Source organism: Epinephelus fuscoguttatus, linkage group LG23 (genome assembly GCF_011397635.1).
Source record: "Epinephelus fuscoguttatus linkage group LG23, E.fuscoguttatus.final_Chr_v1".
Classification (NCBI taxonomy): domain Eukaryota; kingdom Metazoa; phylum Chordata; class Actinopteri; order Perciformes; family Serranidae; genus Epinephelus; species Epinephelus fuscoguttatus.
Genome location: NC_064774.1, coordinates 356,539 through 375,964, shown reverse-complemented (window position 1 = coordinate 375,964; position 19,426 = coordinate 356,539). Strand labels below are relative to the sequence as shown.

At 39.1% G+C, this 19,426-nt stretch overlaps 1 pseudogene; it reads right to left on the bottom strand.

The window, feature by feature from the left end:
- Positions 1-19,426, bottom strand: part of LOC125884152 (NACHT, LRR and PYD domains-containing protein 12-like) — an 88,426-nt pseudogene that overhangs the window by 56,862 nt on the left and 12,138 nt on the right.

The following is a 19,426-nucleotide window of genomic DNA, read 5'->3' as shown; positions in this document are numbered from 1 at the left end:
GTTTTCAGTTATTTCACCTTTTTTTGTTAAGTACATAACTCCACATGTGTTCATTCATAGTTTTGATGCCTTCAGTGAGAATCTACAATGTAAATGGTCATGAAAATAAAGAAAACGCATTGAATGAGAAGGTGTGTCCAAACTTTTGGCCTGTACTGTATATTTACATTTATGATTACACATTTCATCCAGTAACATTCACACACTGCTTTTTAGGAAGTTACACATGTTTTAATTTCAGTTGATGATGTGAACATAAAACTGCCTCTGATCAGTGAATGGACTGGGGGGGTGTAATTCTGTGACACTGAATCTCTGACAATCAGTATCAGACCTGGAAGTCTGCGGTGTGGGGGATGGTCTCCTGTTGTGAACGATGGTCGTTAGAGTCTTTTCATCTTGGGCTTCAGGTTTGCTAGCCTCTCATAGACAAGATGTTGTTTCTGATTCAGAGTGACTGAGACATAGGCGATCAGGTGCATAAGGTGTCTTAGTTTAAGATATTGTCTAGGTGCTGTGGAAATTTAAGTCTCCAAACTTTGAAGACTTGGTTGACTTTAAAATGGTACAAATCATGTATGGAGCAGAAAAGAAAAAAAATAAAACAATTAAACAAACAAAAACCAATCACAGTTATTACATGGAAGCTTCAGGCCAAATCTAAAGTGTCTGTCCAAAAAAATGTATACACAGAAAGTCTCTAGTGCATATCCATATTAAATTCATCATTATATATTTGATCCTCACCACTGAGATGAGTAAATATATATACTTAAAATTTAAAACACCATTGTCGTGAGGAACTGAAAACATGTAGAACATTCTGTTTGTTTAAACAAAGGTTTAAAAATAACATGCTACATGGGGCGCCGGTGGCTTGGTGGTGGAGCAGGCGCCCCATGTGCAGGGCTGTTGCCACAGCGGTCTGGGTTCGACTCCAGCCTCTGGCCTTTTGCTGCGTGTCACTCCCTTTCTCTCTCCCCCCTTCACACTTGTCTGTCCTATACATTAAAGGCTAAAAAGCCCAAAAAAATATCTTAAAAAAAAAATAATAACATGCTGCATAAATATGACAATAGATGATGAGAGAGTAACATTGGCATAGTGAGGGAAAGGGTACAGAAACTGCCAGGATGTATAGTGTCTTTTGTTTGTTATAGTTTTCAGTCACGTGACATGTGTGGTGACATGGAGGGCAAAACAATGGGCCAACAAAGCGGCTCAAACTGGAGTCTCCGTGAGCACGCAGCTCAAGCCAGTACAATTTCCTTATGTTTCAAGCCACAAATATTTGAAGAAGGGCAGTGGCATATCATACCATCCACGATAACCCTGGTATAAATTTTTATTTCATAGAAAAGCTAAATGGAATTTTAAAAAAGGCATGGACAAAAAAATCCCTCAACTTACACTGCTGCCAGGATGAAAGCGTACAAAAGTATGGACAGTCATACGTATTTTCCTGGATGGATCAATTGTGCTGCTGTTTGGGAGTCAAAGGACAAGAAATTCTTCAGTGTTAAAGCAAAGGGAGTACTAATTAATTAATGTTAGCTATCTAACAGTAATCCAAGAATTATAGTTAATTTTAGAGACAGCTGCCACTGTTTGCCCTCCAGAGACAACATGGTATGTTTAATGGGCACAACCACAATCTAGTCTTTCCTGAGTTTTCTTTGTTAGGCAGGATTCTGTAGAAACACATTGAGACTGTTTCATAAGCAATTGAAAACTCCTTGTAGTTGTAAAATATCCATAAAGGTAGAAGTTTGCAAAATCAGTACTCAAGCTAGTTTTTGAAGCTTACATGCTCCAATAAATGCATTTAGTTATTTATATGCTACGTCAATATATATTATTACTATGTTTTCATTTTGCAGATCATTCAAGTTACACATGTTGTAATTTCAGTTGATAATGTGAACATAAAACGGCCTCTGATGAGTGAATGGACTGGTGGGTGCTATTCTGTGACACTGAATCTCTGACAATCAGTATCAGACCTGGATTGTCTGCGGTGTGGGGGATGGTCTCCTGTTGTGAACGATGGTCGTTAGAGTCTTTTCACCTTGGGCTTCAGGTTTGTTAGCTAAAATATTATTTATTCTCAGTTGCTCATTTGATGCTCAACAATGGGTATACTTCAAAGCGCTTTGGCCTTAAAACACGTTTGGACTTGTGTTGTTGCTGTGTGCACTGCAGAACACATTGCTGTATCAGTGATATTGGAAGATGACACTTTTATGAAGTAAAATTTATACTAGGGTTATCATGGATGGTATGATATGCCACAGCCCTTCTTCAAATATTTGTGGCTTGAAACATAAGGAAATTGTACTGGCTTGAGCTGCATGCCTACGGAGACTCCAGTTTGAGCCGCCATGTTGGCCCATTGTTTTGCCCTCCAGGTCACCACACGTCACATGACTGAAAAGTATGACAAACAAAAGACACTATACATCCTGGCAGTTTCTGTACCCTTTCCCTCACTATGCCAATGTTGCTCTCTCATCATCTATTGTCATATTTATGCAGCATGTTATTTTTAAACCTTTGTTTAAACAAACAGAATGTTCTACATGTTTTCAGTTCCTCACAACAATGGTGTTTTAAATTTTAAGTATATATATTTTCTCATCTCAGTGGTGAGGATCAAATATATAATGATGAATTTAATATGGATATGCACTAGAAAATTTCTGTGTATAAAATTTTTTGGACAGACACTTTGACAGACAGATTTGGCCTGAAGCTTCCATGTAATAACTGTGATTGGTTTTTGTTTGTTTGATTGTTTTATTTTTTTCTTTTCTGCTCCATACATGATTTGTACCATTTTAAAGTCAACCAAGTCTTCAAAGTTTGGAGACTTAAATTTCCAACCTGAAGCCCAGGGTGAAAAAACTCCAACGACAATTTTAAGCACTTTCCTCAATTGAACACTGGTAACATTAATGATCAATTAATTGATTAATTAATTACAAAAACTTTAGCAAATTTTGCTCATAGCAAACAAGACCAAACATTTTCCATATTCCCATGGCAAAACATATCATTTTCTCTGACAGCATAATGTAGCCTATCAAACCTGTAGACAGCTAGGTATTAAACACATATACTTAAATATCTGATAACTTTGGAGTATGTTCATAAAATTCATCTCTGTTGGGGTGTCGGTGGCTTAGTGGTAGAGCAGGCGCCCCATGTACAAGGCTGTTGCCGCAGTGCCCGGGTTCAAATCCAGCTTGTGCCCCTTTGCTGCATGTCATCCCCTCTCTCTCTCCCCTTTTCATACTTACCTGTCCTGTGCATTAAAGGCATAAATGCCCCAAAAATATATTAAAAAAAAAAAAAAATCATCTCTGTTATATTTCAGATCTACATCCATGAGGGAGTGTGAATATCGCTCGATAGTAATCAACAGTGGACCTGTGTCGTTTGTTCAAACAAAGAGGGACTTCAGTCCATCTATACAATGGTTAACTCCATCATGACAGACACTGAACCTTTCAATGCTCATCATTACCATAACACAAACACAAGACAAGTTAAATGACACAGTGCCTGAATTTAGAAAATTAAGTTTGTGTTTCTTATAATGACAGACTGCAACAATATTTCCTTGTCCTTGGTAGTAGATACGCTAAGATATCAGAAGTAACTGTTGTCAGTCAATGTCAATAGAGTGTAAAGATTCACTCATGCATCAGACTTTAATGTAAGATGTGAGTGCATCACTTCAGACAGCCTTTATCTGTAAAAAAAAAATGAACGTGAATCGTAAAAAAAAAATCTATGCAGTATTAGTGTATCGATACATCCCTCCCTTCGGTGTGTCTCCTCTTCATTTCCTCAAAACACCTAAAAACATAAAAATCTATCTTTTTTGTTTGGTCATGCAGGCTTGGGTGACATTTCCTGCAAATCTTACATCTTAAATCATTCATTTTAACTTCAATATTGTTCACAGGAGCCAGACACTTTATTCACATCCATGAAGGAGTGTGTATGTCGCTGCATCATATTCAAGCGCGGACCTGTGTCATTTTGTACAAGCAAAAAGGGGACTTGAGTCAATATATAAAATCTATCTTTTTTGTTATAGAGTCAAACTTCAAAACAAGATTCCATAAATGAAGTCTTCTTTAAAGGTCTGCATCCTGTTGTTTTGATTCTGAGAGAGGATTAAGGTTAACTCCATCAAGACACTGAATATTTCAGTGCCCATTTCATTAACTCAAGCACAACACAATTTAATTGGCACAGTCCTTCAATTAAGAAAAGTTAGTGTAAATATCACATTTTTGACTACAATATGGGATCTGTGATTCATACCCAAATAGATTAGTTTTTCTCTTCAAGATAGATTCATGCAATGCAAGATTTCTACATAATGTGTATTTTCAAGAAAATTCATTGTATAAACAATTCATACAAATACAAACATACAAATACAAATCAAAGTGTATTCCTATAAATACAGCTTTTTTAAGTCTCCCTTTCTTCAGATTTTTAAGTACTTATTCTATTATCCTATAGGTTTGCGTTAAGCACAAAGTCACTTTCAAAAAATGACTTAATTGACATCCAGTGCTTGTGAAAAGTAGGAAGAGGAAGGTTTTCCTTTTTGACTGAAAAGTTTTATATGACCACTCTGATGCCCACTTAAAGTCTGATAAAAGTTATACTAGTTGTTTTCTTTATTCTGATTATTATTCTGCTGCTCTCTGGATGGCCCTTCAGTTTAATATAGTCTAAAGCTTGAAATTAGCTAGTAAAGGATATTCACCAAAGTTGGGCCTTCATGATTTGTTACAAAAATAAAACATATCATGGTTCAAGAGGGTATTATAAGTATTGTTAATTTGACTTGACTTTTTAATTCATCCATGCTGGAGTATGATTGTCGCTCTATGCTATCCAAGAGGGAACTTGTGTCATTCTGTGCCAGCAAATAGTGGACTTGTTGTGGACCTGTTGTTTCATAAAGTAATAATATACAAAACGAAGTGTATTCTTATAAATACTGCTTTTAAAAAAACTTTCCTTTCTTTTGATTTTTTAGTATTTATTCTGTTATCCTATGGTTGTAGGTCAGCACAAAGTCACTTTCAAAAATTGAGTTGATTGACATCCAGTGCTTGGGAAACCTAGGAAGAGGAGGGCTTTCCTTTTTGACTGACAAGTTTTAAATGTCCACTCTGATGTCCACTAAAAGTCTGATAAAAGTCTGAAGCCTGGCTATTTTATTTCTATGACTATTGTAGTTGTTTTTTTCCTTTGTGTTTGTGTGTTTCTTTGTGTTCCTTGAAAGTAGTTAGTAAACAAATTCACCAAAGTTGGGCCTTCATGATTTGTTACAAAATTAAAACATATCATGGTTCAAGAGGCTATTATGTAGAGATTTTTATATCTTTCTCATAAGTATTACTAATTTGACTAATTTCATTAATTCATCCATGCTGGAGTGTGATTATCGCTCTATGCTATCCAAGAGGGAACTTGTGTCATTCTTTGCCAGCAAATAGTGGACTTGTGTTGTTTCATAAAGTATAATCCTATGTGTGTAGAGTGAGCACAAAATTACATCACATTCTTTTTTAGTTTTTAATTTTCTACCATTGAATAGTTAGTGATTATTGAAAATAATGTAAAGTGGTGTACAATTGTATTGAAAAATTATTGACATTGAGTGCCTGTGAAAACGAGGACAGGTGAATATTTTTGTACTAAACTTCACAGGTCTAGTCAAAGTGTGATGTCAAATTAGTTTTTAGTTATTAATTAAAAGTGAAATGAAAGGATTACTGCTGGCCATTTCATACATAATTGTTTTTTGTTTTGTTTTGTTTTTTTTCTATTTTTCATCCTTTTTAGATTCATAAATATTGTCCACTGTTAGATATGTTGGTAAGAGCACACAGAACTGATGCTGCAGCTTCAACGTTTCTGGATCATCAGGACACAGCTGATCCTCTCAACACATCCACAATAGTTGGCTTCCAGCTGATGAGAGAAGAAGACAAGAGAAGTTATAAACCAGCTGTCAGTCAGTGATGCAGCACATCCAGTATAAAGAAAGGTCTGAGGTTTACAGGAAGTACTGGATCATTGCTCTGATACTAACTGTGTTTAATATAATACTGCTGAAACCAGCATGGACCCACTCCAACCCTCTACTGACCTCAGAGTCTCCAGTTTACAATGTGGACTCTCCTTCAGATCACACAGCAGCTTCACTCCTGAATCCTGCAGGTTGTTGTCTCTCAGGTCCAGCTCTCTCAGATGGGAGGGGTTGGACTTAAGAGCTGAGGCCAAAGAAACACAGCTGATCTCTGACAAACTGCACCTCCACAGTCTGAATAAAGAATAAATGATGTAGATAAAAATCATTAATAAAACAATCAGATGTGTTCAGGTGTTAAATGTGTAGCTCAACATTACTATGTCCTGATCAATGAGCTTTGCCCTAAACTGAGTAGAGTGACTTTGTCATTGTGTTATTGTGCTGATCCCAACAGGATGCACACACACACACACACACACACACACACACACACACACACACACACACTTCCTGACATTTACCTTTAAGGTCAAGTGTTTATGAAAATACACAGGATATAGTTTTATACAGTCTATGGCAGCAACAGTCATGTTTACAACAACAAAGTCACTATATAAACTCAATAATATCTCACTGGAAACAAACCTAACATGTCAATAAAATAAATATTACTCCTGACATCACAACACTGAGTTACGTTATATAAGCATGAAGAACAGACATCAGTATCAGTCATTCATCCTGCTCTCTGTCCCACCTCTACTGAGGACACTCACTGTCCACAGGTAGGCTGTCTCAGGTACATTTTAAGAGAAGTGACAAACTAAGTTAAACAGACTACATACACACAGCTTTCATTTTAGTTTGCTTTAACTATTTGCTATTGGTCGCAATAGTGTGATATGCTTGTGTAAAATGTGACTGTAAACCATAACAGCGGTAAATGAGGGACAGAGCAGATTGAAATATGTCTTTCTACATGCTGAACACATGTATTGATAAAGCACTGGCTTTTTACTGCTCAAGGTTTTATTGAGTCTGCAGCATGATGATACATGAAACCAAAACTTTACAAAGTAACAGTGAAAGCGATAACAGCGGAGCTTATTAGTACTACAGTCTTGATTCATTTTGTCCCGGGCTGTTTAATACAGAGTCTCCACACCAATCCCTACCCAGCCACTCTGAGGTTGCTTCTGGTCCTGATATAGCCTGCAGGCCACCAACTGAATAGGCCTGCTTTAAAGGTTAGGAGTGAATTTTCAACTCAGTTTTTCTACTTCAATTAAAGTTATACTATGCAGGATTGTTGCTTACACTTTGTAAACACACTTGCCAGTGAAAGTAAAAGCCAACCCCAGATTCATTCTTGTTTGGCATTTCTTCTCACTATATTTGTGTTTTCAGGTGTTGTATCTCTTTGATTCCTGCTGCTTACAGTCTGGCATCTGGTCCCCACCTTTTTATAAAGCCCTGAGCTCACCTAACACAGGCAGAGGGCAGAGTCTCTGCAGATAAATACACCACCACACACTGAGAGTGGCTCATAAGTGATGATTGAGAGGGATTATTTCTGTATGAGTCTATACACTGTTTTTAAGAAAGATCCTGCAGAGTTTATCTTTAAGGTTTTAGCTCCACATTGCTCTGCAACAGTCAATGGATTAAACCACTGAACAAGACAAATAGACTTCATTGTGGATCAGTATAATATCAGCCTGATGTCTGCAGTTTAGTGTCATCACAACTTTCACATCATAATAATCTCAGCACAGGAGTAAAAAATGGTGTCTGACCTCAGAGTCTCCAGTTTACAGTGTGGACTCTCCAGAAAACCACACAGCTGTTTCACCCCTGAATCCTCCAGCTTGTTGTTACTCAGGTCCAGCTCTCTCAGATGGGAAGGGTTGAACTTCAGAGCTGAGGCCAATGAAACACAGCTGATCTCTGACAAACTGCAGTAACTCAGTCTGAATGAAGAATAAATGATGTAGATAAAAATCATTAATAAAACAATCAGATGTGTTCAGGTGTTAAATGTGTAGCTCAACATTACTATGTCCTGATCAATGAGCTTTGCCCTAAACTGAGTAGAGTGACTTTGTCATTGTGTTATTGTGCTGATCCCAACAGGATGCAGGTTAAAGACTGGAAAATACAAAAAGTGAAAAACAGCTCTCATAAATATCATTGACAACGTGCTGCTACTTCAATAAAGATGTAGTGACTTCACCTCTTAAACTCTGCCAGCTCCACCAGTGGCTCCATCATCACTAACTCATGTTGTGCAGCCAAACACAAATCACTTATTTAAAGAATCATGAGGGTAAATTTAAGTTGAAATCAAGTCTTTAAAGCAGGGCTGTTCAATTACAAATTCAACTGGGCCGGATTTTAAACCAGAAAATGTTGATGGGCCAGACATTTTCAGCAGCAGGCAACCTATAGGAAACTTTTTTGTTTTAGCTATTGGTGATGACACATTTCTACACAGGTGCAAATTACTGTAGTAAAAGTAGCAATGTTTTTAGTGTCACATTTGAAATAATAAAACAAAGTAGTCACATATCTGACAGAGGAACATCACATAATGCAGAAACAGAATAAAGAAGAGCTGTCAATGCACAGAAGCATAACAAGTGACATTAACAGTAACTAATAACACACTCTATCTCTCTACCACACACACACACACACACACACACACACACACACTTCCTGACGTTTAGCTTTAAGGTCAAGTGTTTATGAAAATACACAGGATATAGTTTTATACAGTCTATGGCAGCAACAGTCATGTTTACAACAACAAAGTCACTATATAAACTCAATAATATCTCACTGGAAACAAACCTAACATGTCAATAAAATAAATATTACTCCTGACATGAAGCATGATAAGCATGAAGAACAGACATCAGTATCAGTCATTCATCCTGCTCTCTGTCCCACCTCTACTGAGGACACTCACTGTCCACAGGTAGGCTGTCTCAGGTACATTTTAATAGAAGTGACAAACTAAGTTAAACAGACTACATACACACAGCTTTCATTTTAGTTTGCTTTAACTATTTGCTATTGGTCCCACTAGTGTGATGTGCTTGTGTAAAATGTGATTGTAAACCATAACGGCAGTGAATGAGGGACAGAGCAGATTGAAATATGTCTTTCTACATGCTGAACACGTGTATTGATAAAGCACTGGCTTTTTACTGCTCAAGGTTTTATTGAGTCTGCAGCATGATGATACATGAAACCAAAACTTTACACAGTAACAGTGAAAGAGACGATAACAGCGGAGCTTATTAGTACTACAGTCTTGATTCATTTTGCCCGGGGCTGTTTAATACAGAGTCTCCACACCAATCCCTACCCAGCCACTCTGAGGTTGCTTCTGGTCCTGATATAGCCTGCAGGCCGCCAACTGAATAGGCCTGCTTTAAAGGTTAGGAGTGAATTTTCAACTCAGTTTTTCTACTTCAATTAAAGTTATACTATGCAGGATTGTTGCTTACACTTTGTAAACACACTTGCCAGTGAAAGTGAAAGTAAAAGCCGACCCCAGATTCATTCTTGTTTGGCATTTCTTCTCACTATATTTGTGTTTTCAGGTGTTGTATCTCTTTGATTCCTGCTGCTTACAGTCTGGCATCTGGTCACCACCTTTTTATAAAGCCCTGAGCTCACCTGAGCGCTGTGGGGGTACACGCCCAGAAACTTCGCAAACACAGAAAAATAAGAAGAAAGTAAGAAAACACAGGCAGAGGGCAGAGTCTCTGCAGATAAATACACCACCACACACTGAGAGTGGCTCATAAGTGATGATTGAGAGGGATTATTTCTGTATGAGTCTATACACTGTTTTTAAGGAAGATCCTGCTGAGTTTATCTTTAAGGTTTTAGCTCCACATTGCTCTGTCACAGTCAATGGATTAAACCACTGAACAAGACAAATAGACTTCATTGTGGATCAGTATAATATCAGCCTGATGTCTGCAGTTTAGTGTCAACACAACTTTCACATCATAATAATCTCAGCACAGGAGTAAAAAATGGTGTCTGACCTCAGAGTCTCCAGTTTACAGTGTGGACTCTCCAGAAAATCACACAGCTGCTTCACTCCTGAATCCTGCAGCTTGTAGTTGTCACTCAGCTTCAGCTCTCTCAGATGGGAGGAGTTGGACTTCAGAGCTGAGGCCAGAGAAACACAGCTGATCTCTGACAAACTGCAGCTCCCCAGTCTGAATAAAGAATAAATGATGTAGATAAAAATCATCAATAAAACAAGCAGATGTGTTCAGGTGTTAAATGTGTAGCTCAACATTACTATGTCCTGATCAATGAGCTTTGCCCTAAACTGAGTAGAGTGACTTTGTCATTGTGTTATTGTGCTGATCCCAACAGGATGCACAACAGGAAAATGTTGATGGCCCAGACATTTTCAGCAGCAGGCAACCTATTGGAAACTTGTTTGTTTTAGCTATTGGTGATGACACATTTCTAAACAGGTGCAAATTACTGTAGTAAAAGTAGCAATGTTTTTAGTGTCACATTTGAAATAATAAAACAAAGTAGTCACATATCTGACAGAGGAACATCACATAATGCAGAAACAGAATAAGGAAGAGCTGTCAATGCACAGAAGCATAACAAGTGACATTAACAGTAACTAATAACACACTCTATCTCTCTACCACACACACACGCACACACACATGCACACACACACACACATCTCAGTCAAGTCTGTATTTAGAGGATCAATATCAAATCAGACACGTTGGACTAAAAACTGTTCATTCATTCATTTCTTACATGACCTTCATACTGTATTTGTATATGGAATAAAAAGGAGAGGGACACATTTGTTCAAGTTGTTCAACAGCCACATGCACATTAAAAGAGTTATTGGTGGCAGTAAATATTCCTCCTGTCCATACTGAGTGTGAAGTGGTCTCTTCTTAACTCAGCTACACTGTAAGAAATGTCTTCATAAGTTCAGATGAAACTAATATGAAGCTTCAGCAGTCTGAGTTATCCAAATCAAGAGGGTGTGGACCAAAGTTACAGACTGTTTAGCACCAAACTCCCTCTTTGAGTTACTGTTCCTCCTCTGCAGCTCAACAAGAAAAACACTGTCAAACACTAAATACTGACTGTAACTCAGACGTCTGAAGCCTCATATTAGTTTAAACTGAACTTTGACACAGAACAAGACTGTGGATTTTGTCCTCCATCTGGTAACACTGGAGTCAGGTTATAAAGGGACTGCTTCACACACAGTATGGACAGAAGGAATGATTACAGACATCAACTACAAAGTGCACTCAGTAGAGTGCAGACCTCTGCCAGGCGACTGCATTACAGCTGTGACTCTAGACAACAACACATGCTGCTCAGCTGTGACCGCTGGAGTTGTCCCTCCTGACTTCCTTACAGGCAAGATGGCGGCTAAGATAACAAAACGTCTGAGATGCTTGCTGTCTACACAGGGCTTTAAACAGATGACATTAACATAGGACATATCAAAGTGCTTGACTTATATAGAACATTTACGAAAGTGCTGGAATTAATCTTCAGAGTCTGTTATAATAAAATGTATGCCTCTGTGCACCAGTCAAGTTTCTTATTACATCCATGTCTGTAAAAACATGGATACTTCACATCCATTGTCCCCCGACAGCACAGAAGATCTATACAATCAACATCATTTCAAGGTGGACACCCAAGATCAGTGTCACCAACTCAGTCTCTGACCAAATGTCTCCCCTTCTGTTCCTGAGATATGACGTTTAATAATGACCAGAGAAGTGTTTTATGCAGAACATGATGATGTCACAGTGAAGTTGACCTTTGACCTTTTGGAATAAAATGTCATCATTGATTATTTTATCCTGTTAGACATTAGTGTGAAGTTTTATCATCATTAGCATATGAATTCTTGAGTTATGGCCAAAAACATATTTTGTGAGGTCACAGTGACCTTATTGTTGCAGTCTAAAGGTCTGTGACTTCAAATGATTATGTAACGTTAACATGAAAACAAAGAAACCTCAGAACCTCAGGAATCTTAAATTCTGTTTGGATAAATCTCAAACTTGATGGTGTCTAAATGTTCTAAATCATCATTTCTCTGCCTTTCATAACCAACTGTTCAGCCATTTGGAAAGACACAACATTTCTGAAAACACTGAAAGCTTTATAACCTCAGTCAAGGATTTATATTATATATATCCAAAAACAAACAAACAAACACCTACATAAGCAAGTGAACTGACCTCAGAGTCTCCAGTCTACAGTTTGGACTCTCCAGTCCAGCACACAGCTGCTTCACTCCTGAATCCTGCAGGTTGTAGTTGTAGCTCAGGTCCAGCTCTCTCAGATGGGAGGGGTTGGACTTCAGAGCTGAGGCCACGACTTCACAGTCAGTCTCTGAGAGTCCACACGCAATAAATCTGACATGACACATATATTACAAAATCTGTTATTGTCAAAGAGACACTTTATATTTACTTTATGGATTTGATGATAAAACAGTTTGAAATATCCTGTTTTGATGGACTGAAAATAGTTAAGAATAAAAAAAGAACACAGAGAATTCAAACTAATTAAAAGCTGATTCATGACCAGAATTACTGCCTCGTGGTCGTATGCTTCACCAGTCAAGTTACACTTACAGTTTACATCCATGTCTGTCCAGACTCATATGTGTCCATGACAGTAGACAATGATTCAAATATGGATGTTGCTGCAAAGAAGCTACTTATTCTAAAACACAGACGCTTCACACACATCTTCAACCCGACAGCACAGAAGATCTATACAATCAGCACAGTTTCAAGATCAGTGTCACCAACTCAGTCTCTGACCAAATGTCTCCCCTTCTGTTCCTGAGATATGACCTTTAATAATGACCAGAGAAGTGTTTTATGCAGAACATGATGATGTCACAGTGAAGGTGACCTTTGACCTTTTGGATATAAAATCTCATCACTTCATTATTTTATCCTGTTAGACATTAGTGTGAAGTTTTGTCATAATTAGTGAATGAATTCTTGACTTATGGCCAAAAACATATTTTGTGAGGTCACAGTGATCTTGACCTTTGACCACCGAAATCTAATCAGTTCATTCTTAAGTCCAACTGGACGTTTGTGACAAATTTAAAGAAATCCTCTCAAGGTGTTCTTGAGATGTCGTGGACAGACTGACAACCCAAAAACATGATGCCTCTGGCCACGACTGTCGCCGGCACCGAGGCATGAAAAAAGAGATAGCAACAACTGGATAAAAGCAGTTTTTAGGACTTCAGAAATCTCCTTTGGCAAATGATACAGATCTTATTTTAAATGTTTAAGCATAGTGGTGAATAAACTCAGGTATTATCTGCATGTCTGATTCTATAAAACACCTTACACAATCTGTTTATGGAGTAATAACTTTACTGCTTTCACTCAGAACCATCAAATACTGCCATACTGTGATGAAATGCTGCTGTGATAAAACCTCAACAACAACCTCTGAAGTCCATCATTTGTTTTATCAGGTTCACATGGCGCCTCCATCACATAAAGCTGAAAAACTGTCAACTGGAACAATGATTAGAAATCAATAGAAAAACTGTGTTCATTAACTCAACAGCTATAAACACAACCAACTGAAACATCTACATGTTTTGCACTCACAGCATTTGAAACAGCTCAAGAACATCTGTGACAAAATACAACAGACACATCATTTGAACATTTAATGAATAATAACAATTTCATAGTGTGTATATTTGAAGAATTAAACTACTAATCTACAATGTTTTATGATGTTAATCACATCTGGACTTACCCAGCCTTTCTGCAGTTCCTCACAGCTGGAATCAGTCTCCGTTGTCCCTCCCTTGTTGTGTTGTATTTGTTCAGGTCCAACTCATCCAGAACCTCCTCTGACATCTGCAGCATGTAGGCCAGAGCTGAGCAGTGGATCTCTGAGAGTTCCTTCTCTGATCTGTTCTCTGACTTCAGGAACTCTTGGATCTCCTGATGTATTGAGAGGTCGTTTATCTCCAGCAGACAGTGGAAGATGTTGATGCTTCTGTCAGGAGAGATCTTGTTTGTGTTCATCTCCTTCAGGTTGTTGATGGCTCTCTGGATGATTTCTGGACTGTTGTCTGTCTGACCCAAAAGGCCTCCTAACAGTCTCTGGTTGGACTCCAGAGAGAGGCCATGAAGGAAGCGGACAAACAGATCCAGGTGACCATTTTTACTTTGGAGGGATTTCTTCATGGCTCTCTGTAAGAAGACATCCAGGGATCTGTAATTATCCTCGTCTGTCCCCAGGAAGTCCTCCAGTACCTTTGTGTTCCTGTTGGTGAAACAGTGGAACAGGTAGACTGCAGCCAGAAACTCCTGAACGCTCAGATGAACAAAGCAGTAGACTGTTTTCTGGAAGATCACAGACTCTCTTTTGAAGATCTCTGTACAAACTCCTGAGTACACCGAGGCCTCTGTGACATCAAGACCACAGCGCTCCAGGTCTTCTTGGTAGAACATGATGTTTCCTTTCTCCAGATGTTCAAACGCCAGCCTCCCCAGCTTCAGAAGAACGTCCCTGTCAGCCTCCAGCTCCTGTGGACTGGTCTCATGTCCTCATCATACTTGTGCTTCTTCCTCTTTGTCTGAACCAGCAGGAAGTGTGAGTACAGGTCAGTCAGGGTCTTGGGCAGCTCTCCTCTCTGCTCTGTAGTCAACATGTGATCCAGAACTGTAGCAGTGATCCAGCAGAAGACTGGGATTAGACACATGATGTGGAGGCTCCTGGATGTCTTCATGTGTGAGATGATTCTGCTGGACCGCTCTTCATCACTGACTCTCCTCCTGAAGTACTTCTCCTTCTGGGCGTCAGTGAAGCCTCGTACTTCTGTTACCCTGTCAACACATGCAGGAGGGATCTGATTGGCTGCTGCAGGTCGGGAAGTTATCCAGACCAGAGCCGAGGGAAGCAGCTTCCCCTTGATGAGGTTTGTCAACAGCACGTTGACTGATGACTTCTGTGTGACATCAGTCACAACCTCATTGTTGTGGAAATCCAGAGACAGTCTGCTTTCATCCAGGCCGTCAAAGATGAACAGAACTTTACAGACAGCGAGCTCCTCTGCTGTGACCTTCTGTAATGTTGGATGGAAAACACAGAGCAGAGTGAGAAGACTCAACTTCTCATCTCTGATCAAGTTCAGCTCCCTGAACGAAAGCAGAATCACCAGACTGACATCTTGGTTTTCCAAACCCTCGGCCCAGTCCAGAGTGAACTTCTGCACTGTGAAGGTTTTTCCAACGCCAGCGACGCCGTTGGTCAGAACCACTCTGATGTGTTTCTGTTGCTCAGGTAAGGCTTTAAAGATGTGCTGACACTTGATTGGAGTTTCATGGAGGGTCTTCATCTTAGAAGCTCTCTCAAGCTGCTTCACCTCATGTTGGGTATTAACCTCTTCACTCTGTCCCTCTGTGATGTAGAGCTCAGTGTAGATCCTGTTGAGGAGGGTTTCACTTCCTGTTTCATCACTTCCTTCAGTCACACGTTCACATCTCCTCCTCAGACTGATCTTATGTTCATCTAAAACCTCCTGCAGACCACTGTCTGCTGAAAGAGAAGGAAACATGTCAGACTAAAGAAATAAATCTGGACTCTGATTATTTTCATGACCAACATTAAAACAAGTAACACAAACAAATGAAGGTTTTATACATTAGTTTGATAAAATCTTTCATGTCTACACTTTACAACACAAATAAACCAAGAAGAATCCTGTTTTCAGACATGATGACATCAGCAGACAGATGTACAGTCTTACTTTGTACAGTGCTGGTCTGACTGGCTGTCTGCAGTCCAGCTCTTGTTCTGGATCTTTCTCCACACTGGGGACAGGAGGAGTCTCCTGATGAAGCAGACTGGTCCCAGTATGAGCTGATGCACTGTCTGCAGAACCAGTGTCCACAGCTGGTAGAGACTGGATCCTTCAGGACGTCCTGACACAAACTACAGCAGGACGGCTGCTCCTCCACAGAAACATGACTCCTCTTCTTCTCTCTGTGGAGATGAACACATTATTTAGATCTCGTCCTGCAAACTGTGCTGAAAATTATTTGCTTTATTCACACGTAACCACTGGCAGTTAAAATGATGAAAACCTCTTGAGTAAATTTTTGGTCCACTGAGAGACAGCTTTTAAGAGGCCAAAAACACCCCCATTGTTTTCAACAGAGGGTCCAGTTCATTACTGAACATGTCCCCCACACTTCCCGTATCTGTGCCCTCCGTCCCCTGCACTTTTTACAGCCGTTACAACGTTCAATTCGTTTTTAATATGTGGTAACGTGTTTTCCTAGCTGTCTTTAAACGCACCATGAGTAGGTGGTGAGCCGTTTCTCAATATGCGTTCATGTGCGGACTTGTGTTCTTGTGGACATGTCATCAGTCACAGCCCAAGTACTGTTCCAATTCAAGGTTCACATCTAGCCAAGTTCAGTCCAAATTCCCGGATGTGTTCTCGCCACACCCATTTCACCGGGGATGCATCGGAGCAGACTTGTGTGGACTTAGACAGCTAGGTATCCCAGGATGCATTTCGCAAACAACCACTGGAAATGGTGAGTGAGGGCGCACAATTGCAAGCCTTAATTACCGATATGTGACTGTTGTTTTGTCACAGAACGTAGTGTTTTCATGCGTAGTTTAAACGTCAGACCCGTGGTCGATGTTTTAATATAGAGCCCAGCTGAATGTGACTGAGGTCCACTAGATGACAGCGGTGTCAGCGCTCATACATAATAAACGTGTGTCCCACTGAGAGCAGCCTCTCTCGGGTAGTCCTTTTGAAACTCGTGGCTGATATCTCTGTAGTGGTTAAATATGAAATGTAATTCGTTTGGGGAATGTCTAATGAGCAACATTCAGTCTCAGTGTAAGATATATTCTTATATTATTGTTGTTCTTTGTATTCTTTTGCTTTTTCATATGTTTTTACCATTCAATAATGATTTTAATAATTTATTGTAATTTATTTATTGTATTTAAAGATTAATTGTCTTTATTGTAGTATTTATTCAACAGCATTTTAAATATTGATTATCTGATATGAATTGTATACCTGATGTCTGAATAAACTTTTCCTCTTCACATCTGACCTGTTTGATCCATTTATATTGGTGAGGACAGACTAAATGACAAACTGCTGTCAGTGTAATCCAGTACAGTTCAACAGCACCACAATCTACAACTCAACACTTCAATAAAATGTCAGACTGAATATTAAACTGCTGTTGTTTTTTCTAGGTGCACCAAGTAAACTGTCAAGTCTCCATAAACATGTAGACAGAAAGCATAATGATGAGACAAATGCAGTGATGGACAGTAACTAAGTATATTTACTCAAGTAGCTACTGTACTTAAGTACAAATTTGATGTACTTTGGGTATTTCCATTTACTTAGAGGGAAATACTGTACATTCTACTCCAGCTACATTTATCTGATAGCTATAGTTACTTTTCACATAGTTTGTTTTATATGTTGTTGTTTCATATTTACAAGTTGCTGTGTGTTGTTATAGATCAGACTAGTGCACCAGTGACAGGTGTTAAAATCAGTTCTACCATGACAACATTTAAATGCTGCTCACATGTAGCCGACGCTGATCAATTAATACCCAAACATATTCATGTATATGATGATCACAACACTTGAAACTGGGTCACTGTGCATCATGAGCACTTTGAACTCTTCATCTGAAGTAGTCCTACATTCTGCTGACAATACCCAGATACTTTTACTCAAGTTTTTGTTCTTTGTTGTGATATTTCTACTTTTTCTAGGTACTTTGTCCACAACTGGACAAACATATCAAACAACAGAGAAATGCAAGCATAGCACATCTCATCCCCATCCTCCAGGTACAGAAATCCTGCTGCAATAACTGCACCAATGTCAATTATCCATGTCAATTATTGATTTTTGATTTCCAACTCGCCAATGCTCACAACTCTCCACAAACTTTCCCCGCACTTGACTTTTGATTATAATCAGAAGCCAGCTGTGGGGAAAAGGTTTTATGAGATATTTTATGAAAATATTTTGGCTATTTATATGTTTTTGTGTGTCAGTTACATATATGTATGTTGAAACGTTAAAAACATATACATATTAATTTCTTACAGTGTCTATGAAAAGCCGCAGGGCTGTGTTTATATTGTTTTACTCTAAATGCATGTATACAACACAGTACAACAGCCAAGGCGAGCGGAGGTGGTGACATCATCAAGTTTGCTGCTGTTCCAAAAGCAGAAATGACTGTACTCCCGTCCTCCCATTCTCCCGTTCTTGGGAAGTTTGAACTTGCCAAGTCCACAAGTCCGAACTGCTGAACTTGAGTATTGAGAAACGCCTATGCTGTCCTGTTGTGATTTGAATCAGTCACAGAGGAGACGTGTGCTGCTGGACAGTGCTGCTGTGTTAACTATTTTCAGCAAACCAGCCAGCAAGAAGCAAAACACCTTGCACAGTTTCTTCCAAACAAACCATGTAAGTTGAGTAGTGCTTTTGCATGAAGATAATGTTAGCTAAATGATGACTAATTAATAGATGCCAATATATCAAGTTCAGCTAGTTAACAAGAATACTAATGTTATTGTTACCTATGTTAAATCACTTGCTAGCTAGTTTCATACTAGGAATAAACCCACTCCTCCTTAATAAGAATTTGTGCTCACTATTGCTTTGCACATATTTTTTTTAATCTTTATTGTCACAATGTAAAGAGTAGGGTCAGGGAGGATACAGTGGACCAGAGGCCAGCAAGGATGATCATGCAGGATCTTCACAGGTAAGGAGAGATTATAACTGGCTAGGGTTCGGACTCGTTATCATTTTAACGATTCCTTCTAACGGTCCGATTCTGTACCAATTCCCACATTATATTCATTATACTTGCTATACCTAAACAAGTATATAATAAACACAAATGCAATCATACAAATACAAAAACATTATTCTAACGCCAGATTTCCACTGGATGCGTGTCTGTTGCAGAACGGCAGAGCTGGTTATCCGCTGCGTGCTCCGCCATCCGTCAATACCCACCAGCTGCGTTTGCTGTGCGGTGCGGTGCAGCTCCGCCGGAAAACATCTCGGTGCACTGCCATGATTAATATCTCCTCGTCCATGGTGTTCACGGGGTGAAATGACGTCTGAAAACCTCTGACCTGTTGACTTCAGGCCTGCCTCTGCCCATTATGTAGTTTTCAAGGTGTAGCGCAGGGAGATATGATCCGCCGTGAACACTGTGTATTTTATTTTGAAAATTAACCAGATGTTTT